Source organism: Hyaena hyaena, unplaced genomic scaffold (genome assembly GCF_003009895.1).
Source record: "Hyaena hyaena isolate Hyena2069 unplaced genomic scaffold, ASM300989v1 scaffold_1198, whole genome shotgun sequence".
NCBI classification, from domain to species: Eukaryota; Metazoa; Chordata; class Mammalia; order Carnivora; family Hyaenidae; genus Hyaena; species Hyaena hyaena.
Genome location: NW_024081837.1, coordinates 133,500 through 151,003, shown reverse-complemented (window position 1 = coordinate 151,003; position 17,504 = coordinate 133,500). Strand labels below are relative to the sequence as shown.

General features: G+C 34.9%; 1 protein-coding gene across 1 annotated transcript in view; it reads right to left on the bottom strand.

The window, feature by feature from the left end:
* Positions 1 to 15,786, bottom strand: part of LOC120224597 (cadherin-10) — a 189,103-nt gene extending 173,317 nt beyond the window's left edge. The window contains exon 1 of the mRNA XM_039222856.1: positions 15,419 to 15,786. The gene's annotated coding sequence lies outside the window, so the exon portion shown is untranslated. The remainder of the gene's footprint in view (positions 1 to 15,418) is intronic.
* Positions 15,787 to 17,504: the final 1,718 nt, after the last annotated feature.

Below are 17,504 nucleotides of genomic sequence, written 5' to 3'. Positions count from 1 at the left end.
CGCATCGGGCTCTAAGCTGACAGCTAGCTCAGAGCCTGAAGCCTGTTTCGGATTCTGTGTCTCCCTCTCTCTCTGACCCTACCTTGCTCACGCTGTCTCTGTCTCTCTCTCAAAAATAAATAAAACATTTTTTAAAAAATTTTAAAAAGGAGAAAAGCAGAACTTTTGCACTAAATGAGAGACACAGCTTTATGGGTATCGCTTTAATTCCATCTCTACAGGAACGCTTTCTTAGCATTTAACATTGGCATATGCCCTCATCTTTAACTTCATAGTAACTTGTGCTTATACTGTTCCTTACAGTCATCAGACGATATTGTAATTTTTTTTAAATATTTTTATTTATTTCTAGGAGAGAGAGAGAGAGAGAGAGAGCATGAGCAGGGGAGGGTCAGAGAGAGAGGGAGATACAGACTCCGAAATAGGCTCTAGGCTCTGAGCTGGCAGTCAGCACAGAGCCCGACGCGGGGCTCGAACCCACGAACCACGAGATCATGACCTAAGCGAAAGTTGGATGCTCAACCGACTAAGCCACCCAGGCACCCCTGTAATTTTTGTTTTGATTGTCTCCTGGAAAATACCAGAAGGCATTCACGGTAAGAAAGTTTGAATATTATTTATTGTCCATCACATCTCGGTATCTAATATCCTGCCTTCTTCATAATGAAAAATCAATGAGTATTAGTAAAAGAATAATTACACAAAAAATGGATTAAGAAAAATATATTTTAGGAAGTACTAGAACAGGGAGAGAGAAGATCACTTAGGGAATTTAGGATTTGCACAAAGTCATGTCTCTTGTTTCATTAGGTTCATCTTCAATAACCAATTAAATAATGAATAACAAAGATCAAATAATACCTTTCAAATTCCCCTTCATCTCCTCTATGATTCAATTGTTACGTTCCCTTATCTACATTCCCTTAAAACCTCATTCATCCTTCAAGCCAAACACTAAATAAAATAGCTGTATTTACCTTTAAATGTTACTTTTTTTCTACTATACTTTCATCACATTAAGAGACCAAAGTATGTATAACTGTATCCTAGGTTCCTAGCAAATTCCATAAAACATATTAAGAACTCTAAAAAACATGGTTAAACTGAGAAGAAAAGATTAATTTGCATTTCTTCTGTATTATTAAGTTGGAATCAGAAAAAGGATCAATTTTGTAATTTTCATAGAGTGCAAATTAAAAAGATTCATCAAATAAACATATTTGAGGGAGGAAGAGTTAAGATTTACAAACAATGCATTTGCCCTAAGTAAAAATGATTCAAAAAGTTTAAAAATGGTCTCAAGAATAATGATTAATGATAAACCCCAATTATCTTGGGTAAATAGGTATGGTATGTTCACGGTAAGTGTAACACGGTATGTGTTAGACTAAAATTGAGAAGGAACTAGAAATTTTTAGCTAGAAGTGTTTGGGGTTGTTTCTTGGTTTTTACTCACCAGGGGAGATGTTTTTATACATTTTTTCTATATTTATGATTATCCATTTGCTATCCATTCTGTAAAAAAACTTTGTCCAAACCAATAGCACAAAATATGAATATGACATCATCAAAAAACTTCATCTAAATTTTAAACATTTCTAAACTCTTAAACACAACTTCAATTTCTATCTCCTTTTTGGATTATAGTAAATGCTTTATAGGCTTATTTGAAATAATACAGTGTGTAGCATTGCACAGGAAGAAAAAACTAGCAGTCTTTTGAGAATAAAAGCAAATCAATAGTAATATCTCTTAGAATAGAAGCACTTTTGTTGACAGAGGGAACATAGCTTAATGGGAAGCAAAGTAATCTTTGTTTTCAATCAGACTATTGGGCTGTGCATGAGAAACGTTATGCTCTGACCACTTGTTTTACATTAAGAGGCAACCTGACATGTTCAAAATAGAGACTGAAAATGATTTGCTCTATAAAGATGGACAATTTAGGGGCACCTGAGTGGCTCAGTCAGATGAACGTCCAACTTTGGCTCAGGCTATGATCTCACGGTTCATGAGTTTGAGCCCAGCATTGGGCTATGTGCTGGCAATGCAGAGCCTGCTTTGGATCCTCTCTTTCTGTCTCTCTGCCCCTCTCCTGCTTGTGTGCTCTCTCTCACTTTCTCTCAAAAACAAACATGTTTAAAAAGTAAAAACTAAAAATAAAGATGGATAACTGAGGGCTTTAACACATAACCTTCATAAGATATTCTGTGATTTTATGAGTTTGTCTTCAGTTCCCACTGAGCTTTATTCTTTAAATTAAAGTTAATCATCTCAGTGACCCAATCAGGATCAGTTCACACTGGGCTGTAAATGTGACTAAGCTATTGCATGTCCGGTGTGGGAATTGAAGTCTTACTCGGGTGATGATGATGATGATGAAGATGATGATGAACAGTGTTATTTTAGTATGCTAGCATAAATGTGTCGAGAGAGACAGACAAATAGAAATAGAGAAAACTCTAGATACAGCTCTAGACATGGGAGTAATAATGAAAGGAAAAATTTTTTTCTCATCTTTTGTTATGGGAAACGTGGGAAGAAAATTTATTCTAATCCAACTTCTTAATTTTTACCTGTAGAGAATAAGGTAAACAATGGGGAATAAGACCATATAAGACATCCATGCCTGATGCAGATTTTAAAATCTAGAAGTGCTTCTAGAAAATAATTGTATTGTTTTGTTTTTAAGTGCGGGTATTCTCTTTTAAAATTACAAGAGAAGCAGGAACTCTGGGTTACTCTCATGCAAGTGTGTTGTTAGGTTACAAAAAACCAGTGAAAGAGGTTTCATGTTTTGCGGATATGTACCTCATGCCACACAAACTACAAATTATTCTAGTGTTTATGGAAAAATGAAAGCAAACAAATTTGTCTCCCTAAACTTCCAACGAGCTCAATTCAAAAACACATTCAATCACAATCATTTATTTGCTTTCCATGCAGGCTACATATTTACACTGACGTTTTACAAAACTCAAGAGTAACAATAATGTAGCTCCTGGTTCCTTTGTGCTGTACACCAGAGGATGCTGGAAGAAATTCTGCTTGAGAAAGTTAAACATTTAAGGAGTCATTTGAGTTGACTTTCAGCTACACAGTGAAATATATTTAGATTAATATTATATCTTGCTTTGGGGCATCTGGGTGGCTCAGTTGATTAACCATCCAGCTCTTGATTTCAGCTCTGGTCATGATCTCACAGTTTGTGAGTTTCAGCCTTGCGCCTGGCTGGAAATTCTAGCCCATGTGCTGGCATCGCATAACCTGCTCCGCATTCTCTCTCTCTCTCTCATTCTCTCTCTCTCTCTCATTCTCTCTCTCTCTCTCTCTCTCTCTCCCTCTCTCCCTCCCTCCCCCTCTCTCTCTCTCTGTCTCTCTCAAAATAAATAAAGAAATTTTTTAAAAGTTTTAAAAAATATTTGTTTCCTCAAAAGTGTTGTTTAAAAGGTTTTATTTAGACTTTTTCAAAACAATATTTTTTATAACTTCACTTGGTATATAAAAATTAAATTGAACTAATGTAAAATTATCTATTTTTAGTGCTAATAAATATCCCTTATGTCCACATTGGTTTCTTTTTTCTTTTAATATTTCTATCTTACTTTGTAAAGTAGACTCCACAAATGACGTGGGGCTTGAACCCACAACCCTGAATTATAGTCACATGCTCTACCTACTGAGCTATGCAGGCACCTCTTGCACTGGCTTCAATGCTTCCAGGAGTAATGATTAGTTAGAAAAAAAATCTGGGGGTGCCTGGGTGGCTAAGTGGGTTATGGTCTGACTTTGGCTAGGGTCATAATCTCACTGTTCAGAGTTCGAGCCCCACATTGGGCTCTGTGCTGACACCTCAGAGTCTGGTGCCTGTTATGGATTCTGTTTCTCCCTCTTGCTCTCTCTGCCCCTCCCCTACTCATGCTATCTTTCTCTCTCTCTCAAAAATAAACATTAAAAAACCTTTTTTTAAAGAATCTGAAACCAGAGAGCATTCCCAAATATACTATGATATGGCCACAAGGTGGCTCCAAAGACCTAAGTATGTTGTTATTTTACTTCTTGAGACTAGAATTTTACCAGGAATATTAGCAGTAATTTACCCTATAAATGGGACAATACTTCAGAAAAATAAACTCATTTCAATCTTAAAATTAAGTTTTTAAGTAAAATTTATATTATCTTATAATGCAGATATTCAAAACAACATGTCAAATGGTTGAAAACCTTAAGGAATATGAAGGATTTTGAAGGGAAATGAGTATTTAGCCTGTATAATTAATTATTCAAGAATATTTTTTGTCTAGGTTTTTACAATGAATCTCTTCTAATTTTGCACCATTTGATTCTCAATTGAGTTCCAACTAAATGAAAGGAAAATACCTGCAAGTTAATGAACTTTTCCTCTAGCATAAAGAAGTTCAAAACTAAAGAGAAAGCATGTCTAATTGTTTTCAATCTTTGGAAGACTTAATTCTAAAAGTACACACTTTGAGAAAGTCTACTAAACTAAAATATATAACATTAACACAGTATTTTAAGTTAGACATCTTAATCAGCAAAAACTGAAAACATTTATCCAAGTATAGTGAAGTCAGGGGGAAAATGAATGTTATTAAATAATCACAGCATTTATTTAATAAAGATGATATAAGAAGACAGTGAATTTGGTTAAATAAATAATAAATATATATGTATAATACATATTAAATATATAGCTGTGATAAAAAATGAGGATTATTTTTATTATGTTCACAAAAATACATCTGGTAGCTAGGTTTAGTGATCTCTAGTATGACTTATTTTACCTTTACATGTGGATGAATAATAAACTACTAAGTATATTCTTTCAATATGTGAACTTCTAAAATAAGTACATTAATTAGTACTGGGTTATAAATGAAACTGAGAGATGAAAACTGTGATATTATTCTAGATTTCAAAAATAAAGTTAAAAGGAGAATGATATTTATGGACTCACAGAAATGTATATTTTATGACCTTAATGTTTTGGTTTGTTTTTATAAGCCATAAAATTCATTCCACATGCCTTTGAAATTACCATATACAGCCCCAAGCCAGGAAGAAGAAAAAGTGATTTTAAATTGATCTTCATATCACCTTAAATATGAAGGATGAAAAGAAAGAATTATCTAAATAAAACCTGTTAAAATTTTCACATTTCACAGCAGATCCTATGTCTTCATCAGACAGTTTCGGGAACCTAGTCTAAGAAAGCAGTAGTCCACTGACCTTTCAGCTTGTAATACAGACTGCAGAATTATTCTTGAGATTTATGAGTATCCAAACTTTAATGGGATTATTTCTGTAATGCACTGCCTCTGTTCATCATTCTTGTTCTAATTCTCATTACTCTGACCTCAAGAAGGAGAATCTGTTAAAAGAACCATTACTGCCTGTATTCAGAAATGGTTCATGCTTCACCTGAGTGAGTTTATGTGGCTTATGGAACTCACAACAGTAAGTCTCTATCTTTCTAATGCTTTCTCCCTCCCCTGTCCCCTTTTTGGGTCCTTATAACATTTTCAAAATTCATGTCCATCAATTCCCTAGTTCATCCAATTACTATATATGATTCTGAGAATGTAATTTAAGTTTTCAGGTTACATTCTCTCTTTATGCAACTCACATTTCCACAATCATTAGGGAATGAATATATTTATAGCAGTTATATATTGAGCCCTTGCCAGATACTACCATAGCATATTGTATGAGCCCTTTCTAATTATAGCAATAGATAAACCACGTTTGGAAATTATATGATTCAAACTTCCATTTCACAAACAAAAAATAATTGGAAAAAAGTATGATGTTATCAGTAGAATTAGTGACAAAATCTGACTTAAAACACCAAGGATTTTTCATTCTAACTCAAGCACAAAATTACGATTATAGGATACAAGTTAAAATTGTCCAAAATCTTAACGTCGTAGTCCAACTCGTACTGGATGCTATGGTTAAAATAAAGCACACTCAACATTTATAAAAAAAAGAAAAAAGGAGCATAGATCACATGAATTTACATATAGTAATAATAGTACCAATAAAAATAACAGGCAACAATAATATATAACACTAGAACAGCTATTGTCAACTATTACATTTTACATCTATAAGTTTTAAAAATAATAACAATTGCACTATTATGCAAGTATAATTATTAACCTCATTTTGCAGATGAAAAAGTATCAGGAATATTAAATATTAAATATACAGTAAGTGACATAGGGTTTGAAGCCAGACAGCTTGGTGCCACGGTCCAGGCTTTTATCCGTCAAAGAAATTCTAAGAAAGGCAATCTTGCCAATCTTACCATTCCAAGAAAGCCAACCTCAGTGCTTCTGGCATGTAGCCTTATCACTGTGGAGCCTCCCTATTCAACATGACCTTCATCAGGTATCCTTACAAAAGCAGAATATCGTTTCAGAGAAACTTTTTCACAGAGTGACCAAGTTTCAAACACAATGGCTTCTATGGCAGTGAATATTTTAATTACTTGTGGGTTTGAGAGACCTTCTGTTAATGGTTTTTAACAATGGAATTTGGGGGTCCACGTGGTCTTCAGATTTAGGCATCTTGTCTGAGATGAGTATATTAGTCTCAAATTTGAGCCCTTGCTAAAAGGTGACAATTGGCTACTGCAAATGAGAAGTATAACAAAGACACCAACCAAGATGGTGGCCCCTAACTGAAGCACGGATTGAGAACCCACTTTCAAGAGGCCACGGAATGAATCTGAGGTTACACAAATGTGTAACATGAACTAATCTGCTAACGCATTGTGATATTTTCTTGAAAGATGTCACATGGCTTTGAATATTGTTATTTTACTTTATTTTATTTTTAAATATTTTAATGTTTGCTCATTTCTGAGAGAGCACACGTGCAAGCAGAGGAGGGGCAGAGAGAGGAGACACAGAATCCAAAGCAGGCTCTAGGCTCCAAGCTATCAGCACAGAGCCCATCGTAGGGCTCAAACTCACAAACTTCAAGATCATGACCTGAGCCAAAATCAGACACTTAACCAACTCTCCCACCTAGGTGCTCCTGAATATATATATTTTTAAACAGGTGAATTAGAGCCCCATGTCGTTCGTTTTAAAAGTACCTAGCACTCATCTTTCTTACCCAAACTGGGTGATAATAACAAATCATGTGATTATTTATTTAATGTCTCAGTGTAGCAGAGGTCAGGTTTTATTTTGCTTTTCTCTCTCTCTCTCTGTGGACTTTTGGATGCTCACACAGGATATGGCTTACAATAGGCACTTTAAGAATATGTGCCAAATGGAGGAATGAAAGAATGAATGACTGAAACAAGGTACTGAGAGGTTCCTTCGGTGGTTTAAATAACAGAAAATCAAAACTGAAGATGTGGTGTCAGGTGGAGAAATAGGTGACTGTCTAACTGATATTCTGTTATCTCATTCACTGCTATTCCATGGAAACTGAAACATTTAAAACATAACTTTCCAGGTGCCTGCATGGCCCAGTTGGTTAAGTGTCCGACTTCAGCTCAGGTCATGATCTCATGGTTGGTGGGTTGGAGACCCGCATCTGGCTGTGTGCTGACAGCTCTGAGGCTGAAGCCTGCTTTGGATTCTGTGTCTCCCTGCCCCTCCCCTGCTTGTGCACTCTCTCTTTGTCTCCCTCAAAAAGTAAAACAAACAAACAAAAAACACTACCTAATATTTCTATTATAGCTTATGTAATATTTACGGTGAATATTTGCTGTGAATGTATTTATTGTGACTGTCTTACATTAGAATCATCTCTCCTCAAGCACAATATTTGCATTGGGTTTATCTGTAATATCTCCGCATATGGCACTAAGGGAATGGCTCATGGAAACTCCCCCAGAATAAATAAAATCAATTAGAAGCTGAGAGAAAATTGAACGAGTCATTGTTTAGGTTCCAAGAAACTATATAAATTTATAAAACAAAATAAAAGTGAAAAATGCAATACATGCAAAAGAATATGATAACCTTAAACCATAGGGAGTTAAATTAATTATTGTGAAGTTGACATCATCATAGCGCTTAGTCTACTGCCTCTATTAAAAATTGAAAAATTTTGACAACAATGGTTCATATGGGACATCACACTTTGCTTCTAGAAAGGACAGAACTCTTCTCATCCACACTTTTTTTTTTTTTTAACCTTGGTCCTACCCAGAAATGGTTGCATCTAGACACTACTTATCAAGTGAAGTGAAATAATGTTTTTGCTCTGTGGTCAAGACTATGGTTGTCATTTCTCTAACTTCTCTACCGGGTTGGATATTCAATAGAGATTGTACACATAACAATCACATGCCTTTGCCCTAATAAAGAAAACATGTTTTCCCCTCAATTTGTTTAGATTTTATATTATGATAGAGGCTAATACAATTCTAAGAAAAAAATTAGTACAGAAATGATTTGTTATAACATAAAAGTTAGTGTTACTTCATTCCCCAGCATTTATTTAATTATTTAATTTGGTATTGAAATAAATACTTGTGCCTATTGCCAAGATAGTAAAGTTTTATGAATTAAATTTTTAAAATGTAGAACTATCTCATTATTAAACCTTAAAAAATTAGGGCATATATTTTAAAAGGCATAGTAGCTAGAGCGGAAGAGATTCTTTGACAATATGGAGAGTTCTCATTATTTTTTACTTTCATCCAACGAAAAAGCTTTATGTCCAGTAGGAAAAAAAAAATCCTTTGTTTCATAGAGAAATTCTACAGAAAATTTCCACTCTTCAATTCAGCATGAACACACACACACACACACACACACACACACACAAACACACACACGAAAATGTAGAAAGATGGAAGAATGTTTCTAGGTCCATGCCTGTATTTAGGATGTGATGTTGAACAAATCCCCAAAAGAATTGCTGAAGCCTGGGTGAAGGAGTTGATCAAGAAATGAAGACTTTCCATAGGTTTCTATTAATAGGCAAAGGCTTTTATACTCTGCTTTATAACTGCTGGGAATACATTCCAAGACCCCTGGTGGATGCCAGGAACTGCAGATAGTACCAAACTATGTTTCTACCTATACATATTTGTGATAAAGTTTAATTGATATGGGCACATTAAGAGATAGACAATAAATAATCAAATAGCACAATTATAACAATACACTATAATAAAAGTTACATGAATGTGGTCTCTCTCTCCCTCTTAAAATATCTGTACTCATCCTTCTTCATAGGATAATGTGAGCTGATAAAAGGCCCACATGATGAAAGGAAATGAAGTGAATGACGTAGGCACCGTGACATAGCATTCGTCTGTGACTGAGGATATGTCTTGAGGGTCATCTGTTTTCAAATAACACCTGGCTGTGAGTAACTGAAGCTCTGGACAGCAAAACTGTACATAAAGCGGGGGGTGGGGGGTGGGGGGGTGGATACTGTACTCAAATTTAAGTAGCTAGATGTACACAGGGTAAATGTGCATGTTGGCGGGTTTCACTCTCCAGAGAGTAAACATCAAAAAGTCACTCTGGCAACAAAATACTGCTCAAGACTACAGAGTAGGAATAACCCCTAACTTAACGTGATTTAGGAAGAAGCCCAAAAAATAAAAAAAAACAAAAGAAAGAAAAGAAAAAAATATACTTGACGAGGCTAATGTTAGTCATTGTGTACTCGGTTTTGCTTATTTGATTTAATAAGTTGACATATATGTTATTTTATTCCAATGGTTTATTTTCTTTATGTATTTGCCAAAGCAAATAAAATACTATACTGCCAGTATTAAAAGTATACTAACTCCTATTATTTATTTTATCGGCAAAAGATTTAAAGCGATGAGTTACAGCTAGTAAAATTTTAGTTATTTAAAGCAAATATTTTAAATAAAATAATAAATATATTCCACATTTAGATTTACATGGTAGATACAAAATCATTAAAGTCCTGCAGATGGTACAATATTTCAAATCTACCTAAATAAAAGACCATTAATTTAAAGTCAGATTATCCAGAAAGATTATGGTGCTTGATCTACGTTTGAATACTGATTCAAGAATTATGGAAACATTTATAATTTTAGAAATTCCAAAAGTTACGATGGTTTTCAAATTGAGTTGATTTAACATGGTTTCATTGGGAGTAGAATTATATACAAAAGGAGAGTTGGCCACATTTTTAAAACTTATATTAGAATTATGCAAAAAATGTGCCAAATAGCCTAGGCAAACATATTGATTTCCTTTGATCTATTCATATAACTATGCCAAATTTCAACTTTGATTCTCGCATGTATAAATTCTACATGAACATTGCAGAGAATTACCAGAATAACCCAAGTTAAAACATTTCCTTTACTCGGTTTATTGATTATTTTAATTTCCATAGATTCTGCTTTACTTGATTATGGTTACAGTTTATGTTTCCCAGATTTTCTACCGAAAACAAAAAGGAGCAATGACAGTTCTTTCCGATATCTATAAAAGACATTTGCTCATTATATATCAGTTTACACTCTTACATTACAAACTGGTAATATTCGTGTCTTGCAACAAAGAAGAATCAACATGTCTAATGAAAGACTGCTTCCTGAAAATGCAATTTATGTTTAATTTATTTTTAAAACCAGGACTGTCAAACTACTTCAATATCCTCTGTTACAGTAAATCAACAAAGATTCCCAATCAATAAACGAATGTGCTGAATATAATAACTCATGTGTATGCATTCTACATTCTGATATTTTGGAGAAGTCATTTCATTAAGAAATGCTGCAGTTCCCATACTTTGCTCACTAGTGCAGTAAACTACATTGGTGCCAATTTCAATTCCTTAAAAGCCTAGGTGTTATAATATCTAAAAGAACTGCTTTCATTTTAAAGGACATGAACTAGCCAACTGAACTGCCATAGACTTTATGCTATCATGCAAAGGATAATGTAATAAATTAAGTGTATAATGTGGCAGATGATAGAGTACTGGCTATAAAAATCACAAGATTTACAGAAACATTATTTCATATAGGGTGATATTTTTAAAAAGCACATGGAAGACTCATCCAAGGACCTTTGTAATTGCCATAAATGAGGGTGGAGCAAAGGAGAGAGGCAGAGAGAGGGACAGAGGGAGGGAAAGGGAGGGGGGGCGATGAGAGAGAGAGAATGAGTTCACACTGCAAAATTTCTGAGCATCAGCAGGACTCTGAAGTGTTGAGACATGTCATTTAATGCTGAATGTCCTTTGTGAAGCAGTGTTGTATTATACCTTACAGCCTATTGCTTAATTCTGTCCTGAAGTCAAATGTTATTTAACTTTGTATATTTTTGCATAATGTAGAATATGGAGAATCTAGGCTGCTTTATAAAAGAAGGGGGAAGGATATTGAGATCACATGGTTTGGTAAAGTGCTTTATAATGTTACTAACAAACTCTCTACTACATTCCTCTACTATAAGGGATTGTTATATGAAGGCGTTTCAACTCTCAAAGACAGTCCCCATTTGTAAGTAATGCTACATTTTATTTCTTAAAATGAGGTGACAGGTAATTTCATTGTATTCATTCTTACTCAATTTCCAGTTTTCTCTTTCTTTAAATCCACCACCCATGTGGTAATGTTTAACAAATGTCTCTTGGTAATACAGAGGATAGACCATCACATACATTGCTCTTGCAATAGTTTAAAAATAAAAAGACATTTGTGAAAACAAAGCATCTCTTTTCTTTAAAAAATCATATTACTTTTTTTTTGTAAGAAGTTGCATTGATAATAAAGAGTTAAACAAAAGTTCTTCTGAAACAGTTTTTATAAAGCTGTCAGATTATTTAACTGATCAATGTTCACATAATGTTAAGGAGAGTGCATTTCCAGCAATCTACAACTTTAATGTGATAAGTGTTTTCTTATAGTGTTTGGCTCTTGAGTTAGGTGAACTAAGCAGTGACAAAGGAGGTTATGGCAAAGGTAAAAATGTCCTCATGCTTTAGATACCCTTATGAAAGACACCATGACTGGATTTGAAAGGGCTCCAAGTCTCATACTAAAATGTCAAGTGAAGTGAAGCTGCTGTATAGCAAGAAGGAAGAAGAAAAGAGAGGTGACCCTGAGCTGATATTGTTATCTTAGAAAACAGGCACTTCTTGTTGATTGAAATTTTCTCGTTCTTCATGCGTGAAAAAAAATCTGTAATTTTGAGTGTTGAACTTATTAGAGATAAAAGCAGGGAATGTTATATTAGTGCTCTGTGAACATAATCGAAATGCTTTAACCAGGGGAAGAAAAGAGGGCAGGTTTAAAAATATTTAAATTTAGGACATTTCTTTCTACCTGCATATTTCAAATTATTTTAATTATGACCAAATAAAATTTTCTCAGTGAACTCATTGATCTGAATAAAGCATCAAGAAAAGGAAAAGATTGCCCTATGTTGACTTTCATTTCTCAAATATGTGTTCATAATGATATTCCTTGGGCTCTTTTTTTTCTTCAAAATATTTATAACAAGGTCCACATATACTTGGTATAATGCTTCGTCAATATCACCATTGGTCAGTATAAGCCTAATAAGAATGAAGGCACCGTTCTTGCTACTTGGCTTTTAACTTCAGCCTATTTCAGACAGGACTGCTAAATATAATACGGTCAGTAAAGTGACTTTTCTGAGACCCTCATCAGATAATATTTTAGGTTAATCAAAAGTAGAGTTTTCAAGCATAGACCTGAAATTTGGAGATCAAATATCTGCATAAAATTACTTATAATTGATATAAATAATGTTTATATTTCTCTGCTTATACTTTGTTACTTTATTTCAGTATTTTACAAGCACTTCTAACGGGGTAACAGTATTAGAATGCAATTTGTGCAGTAGAAATAACGATATATTATGGCTAATAGTTTTCAAACCCAAGGGCTAGACTAGAGATAGTTGGGTTTATATCCATGATTTGTATTAATTGCTTACTATGCAACACTCTTCCTGATAATAACACTTAACAAAAATATGGTTCACTTTGCTGCTGAATCAGCATCATTGGTGCTAATGATATTCCTGTGCTGCAGCCTAGCGGAATGATTTGGTATAAAAATGACATATTCCAGGAGGACAGTGTGTTATCACTTGCTGCAAAGTAGGTTAAGAAACATAGGAAATAAGTCGTATGTCCAGAAATCCTCTAGATAATAAATTCTCTGCCTCAGTTTTTTGTTTATATGGGAAATTAAGTATGAAGACCATGAAATGAATCTTAGAGTCTGGACAGGGTTCACGTATTTTGGAATTAACCTTTCGATTTCAAATATACTCTTTTTCAACAAGAAAAAAGCCATTCCTCTTTCAGATTATACTACTTTAATAATGTGCAAGAAATGTATCTCCCTTGATAGGAAATCAATTTTCTCTCCTTTTTTCCCTTTTCTCTTTTAAAGAAAATCCATGGGTAGTAAAAATCTAATTGTATGATATTAAGCTGAATACCTGTATAGTACTGGTATCACCAAATAGCTAGTTTTTATAAACATCTAGGAATATCACCTGAAACCTTGATCAGGTACCAGGCAATTTAACCACGGACCTCATACACACACACACACACACACACACACACACACACACACGGACGCCATACACATTACATGTTGCTTTCCTATTTTCCTATTTTTTCCCCAAGACATATAACTGTATGGGATCCTATTCTTTGACTAGAGTCAGGGAAGGCATATGCATTCACCAGGAAAGTCAATTTGTTAGCAGCAAGTATTTGAAACCAAAAAAAGTGTCTGATTTCCTGAAAACAGACATCGACTCATACTTTCAAAACAGCTGGGGAAAAAAGTGAAAGCAAATGAAGGAAGCATTTCTTTATGTTTTTATCATCAGGATGGATTTGTATTCGATGGATCTCAAAGACAAGACACATTTTACTTATATTTGTATACTCCTGGATCTCCCCCCACCATAAACTACTTATGCATTACACATTGAATACATTTGTGCCACATTTCCTACACTGCAGGCAATAGGGACAAGCTAGATGGACTATGCAACTTATTCACCTATTTCTCTCTGACTCAACCTCTTCCTGTTTTCCTCATCACTTTAACTAAAAAAGAACCTAGAGCTCTTGTCAATGACATAATGTTTTCATGAAAGTTCTACTAATTAAAAATCCCCACCATACCAGACCTAAAAAATGAGCACACTCTTGCCAAGTGTTATTCACCACAGAGAAGCTCTTGTAGCTACATTTTAAAGAAGGATACAGAGGGGGATGGTGTGGAGGAAGAAAGTCTACCAACATATGCAGTGAAGTATAACTGTTGTCAGTGTCAGAGGGACAGATGATTTTTAATATAGATCCTTTAAGAAAGAAGAAGAAATAATGCATCTCCAAACAGCTGAGAGGAATGGATGTGCAGTTTTGGATAACAGCGGCTTTTACTGGGATGAAGCACCACTATTATAAAGAGATTTCTGGTTTTTTGAAGCAAAAGATGATAGGGCAGTTTCAAAATGATGTTTGTCTTTGATTGCACCTGTACTCCCCCCCCTCCCCCCTTTTAATGATAAGGAGATGGTAGGTTTCTATTGTAGTAACATAAAAACACTTTCGGACTCCCGCTTTTGCCCATACTTACAGTGCTATCAATAGTTACTTGTTGGGGACATGCATTTAGACTCGCAATGTGCTGCATTAATTTAACACCACATAAAATATGGATTTTATTGCAGCAGAGACAATAAATGCTGCTGACTACACGCATTTAGTCTCCCTTCTTCATCTCTCCCCTTGTACTTCTGATTCAGATATGAAATGTGAATGTAGGAATTCTGCCTCTTCTATTTCTGATGAATGCCAATCTATTTTATTTATGTAGATGCTTAGTGACCATTGACAGTTTCAAGGATTCTGTAGACTGACTGCCTGTCATTTCTCTTTATACTGAACGTACAATGAACTATGACTATGAATAAGCGCAGAGTGAATTCATTCGTATGGAATGCAAAGTAATGTTGGATGATGTTAGAGTTTACAGCAACAAGGTTATCTCTTCAACTGATTTTAAAATAAAGATAAACAAGTATGAGCATGACAAATTATATTCTGTGATCTGTTTTTAGCATTTGTTCAGAGTGAATGAATTCACAAACTCTAGTATCATGACCCACTGTTGAGCATAATATATAATTTAATCTAGTTTTACATTACCTCTATTCATATTCAAAGCAATTGTTTCCAGAATCTAATATAGAGTTTTATGCTTATTAATTTCTTCATGTGTTAAAGATAAGTATTTGGAAATAATTGCTAAATACAACTTAAAAACATACATTATCCCCCCACCCCCAGGGAAAGAAAATAAAAGACCTTAAGGGGGTAAGGAAGAAAAAAAAAATGAGGAGGGGGAGAGGCGAAGTCTTCCTACCTTTTTTTTAGCAGCTTCTGGATAACACAAGTTGGTCCCAGCCAAAATAACCCTGGAGAAATTGTCACTGGGTCCCCTTTTTGTTTGTTTTCGGCTGTTATTTTCTATCACTGATGCTACTTCATCTAACTCAAGCTTTCTCTCAGCATTACTTTCAACTCTGGACGGCAGGGAACCGAAGAAAACGGGGGCGAGCTCTCTCTGATTGGCTTTCATTCAGTGCTTCTGATTAAGAGGAAGAAAAAAAAAGGAGAGGAGGGGAAAAAAGCCCTTCCTCACGCGGAGAGAAAGGTTCTGCTGATGGAGCGGCAGTCCTCGCCATGGGAAGGTTAGAGACTGGGGAAGTGCTGGCTTTTGCTAGCACACAGCGATTTGCAAGTGAATGCGAGGGGAGGGCGCATCCGAGACGAGAGCTGTGGATGAAAGGCTTCCCCTCCCCCGCAGGGCAGAAAGGCTCTCTGTTTCAAGGCTAAAGTAATCAGCCCAATCTAATCCGGCGGTGTCCATAACGCAATCTCAGGAACAGGGCTGCTTCTTGCAATTCTTCTTTAATAGATACTTCTTCTGACATATATATTCCTGCACCATCCCTACACCAGACTCCTGAAATACAAGTATTAGTCGAGTGCCAAGTCACGTTGCAACCAGATCTGATACGTTACCAGAGTGATTTTGGTTGAGGTTTATTTTTATTGATTTTTGCTTGCAGTGAACTTTCATTTTTGATTCTCCAGATACCTTATTTTTGTTAATTCCTCTCATACGAGAACGTAACCTGGCTGATCATTTTGGTACCTCCGGTGAGCCAGTCTGGTCTCCTTAATCTGATATCTGCTTTGTATTTTTATATTTTACAGCTAAAATATCTTATTCATAATTTAAATATGCAATTAATACTATTAAAATGTTTAGACTTTGGACTTAACACAATCTCCTATTTTTTTTCTTTTTACTTTTTTTTTTTTTCTCAGAAATTTGAGTTTCACGCCCAAATGTGAGTGTGGGCAGATGTAAATACATCTGGGTGGTTCTATTTATTTATCAACCATCTGATTGTCCATCTCTCTAGTCATCTATCTCTACATTAAGTTGTATTTGATTGAAACCTTACCAAAGGATGTCAGTATAGCTCCATAAAATATTGAACACCTTTATATTTTTCTGGCTATATATAGGTTTCTTTTTAAAGTAAATAAATTTTATAAACATTCTATGAAATAATAATGTACTATAAAATGATTTTAAAGCTGGAGGAGGGATTGTGAAGATAATCTTGTCTAGCTATGACTTTTATAAAAATAGTACTGCTCAGAAATGTCAAATGAGGGGCGCCTGGGTGGCTTAGTCGGTTAAGCGTCCGACTTTCGCTTAGGTCATGATCTCGTGGTTCGTGGGTTCGAGCCCCGCGTCGGGCTCTGTGCTGACTGCCAGCTCAGAGCCTGGAGCCTGTTTCAGTCTGTGACTCCCTCTCTCTCTGACCTTCCCCTGCTCACACTGTCTCTCTCTCTCTCTCTCCTAGAAATAAATAAAACATTTAAAAAAATATTTAAAAAAAATTAAAAAAAGAAATGTCAAATGACTTGCTTAAGGTCACAGAGCTTTCTAGTGATATGATGACTGGATATTGAATATTTATATAACTATGTTCATGTAAGTATATAACATATATTACAGATATTTATAATTCCACTTTAGTACTGTGGCTGAGATGTCATACCATCTCCTGGGTACATATCTGATTATTACAGCATCAGTAGGTCCTTTATACAGTAAGCATAATGAGAAAGGAAAGAAATTTAATTTGGGAGGAAAAAAAGAGGGAGAAAGAGATGTTAAATCAGATTGCAAAAAAGTTTTAATATACCAAATGTTATTATATGACCAATGTTACTTACTAGTTTTCTATTTTAAAATACCAAATATTTCTGGGGCACCTGGGTGCATGGGTGGGATAAGTGTCCATTGCTTCATTTCAGATTAGGTCATGATCTCAAGATTTGTGAGTTTGAGTTAGGAATAGTTCTCCAAGCTGACAATACTGGAGCCTGCTTGAGATTCTCTCTTTCTCTCTCTCTCTCTCTCTCTC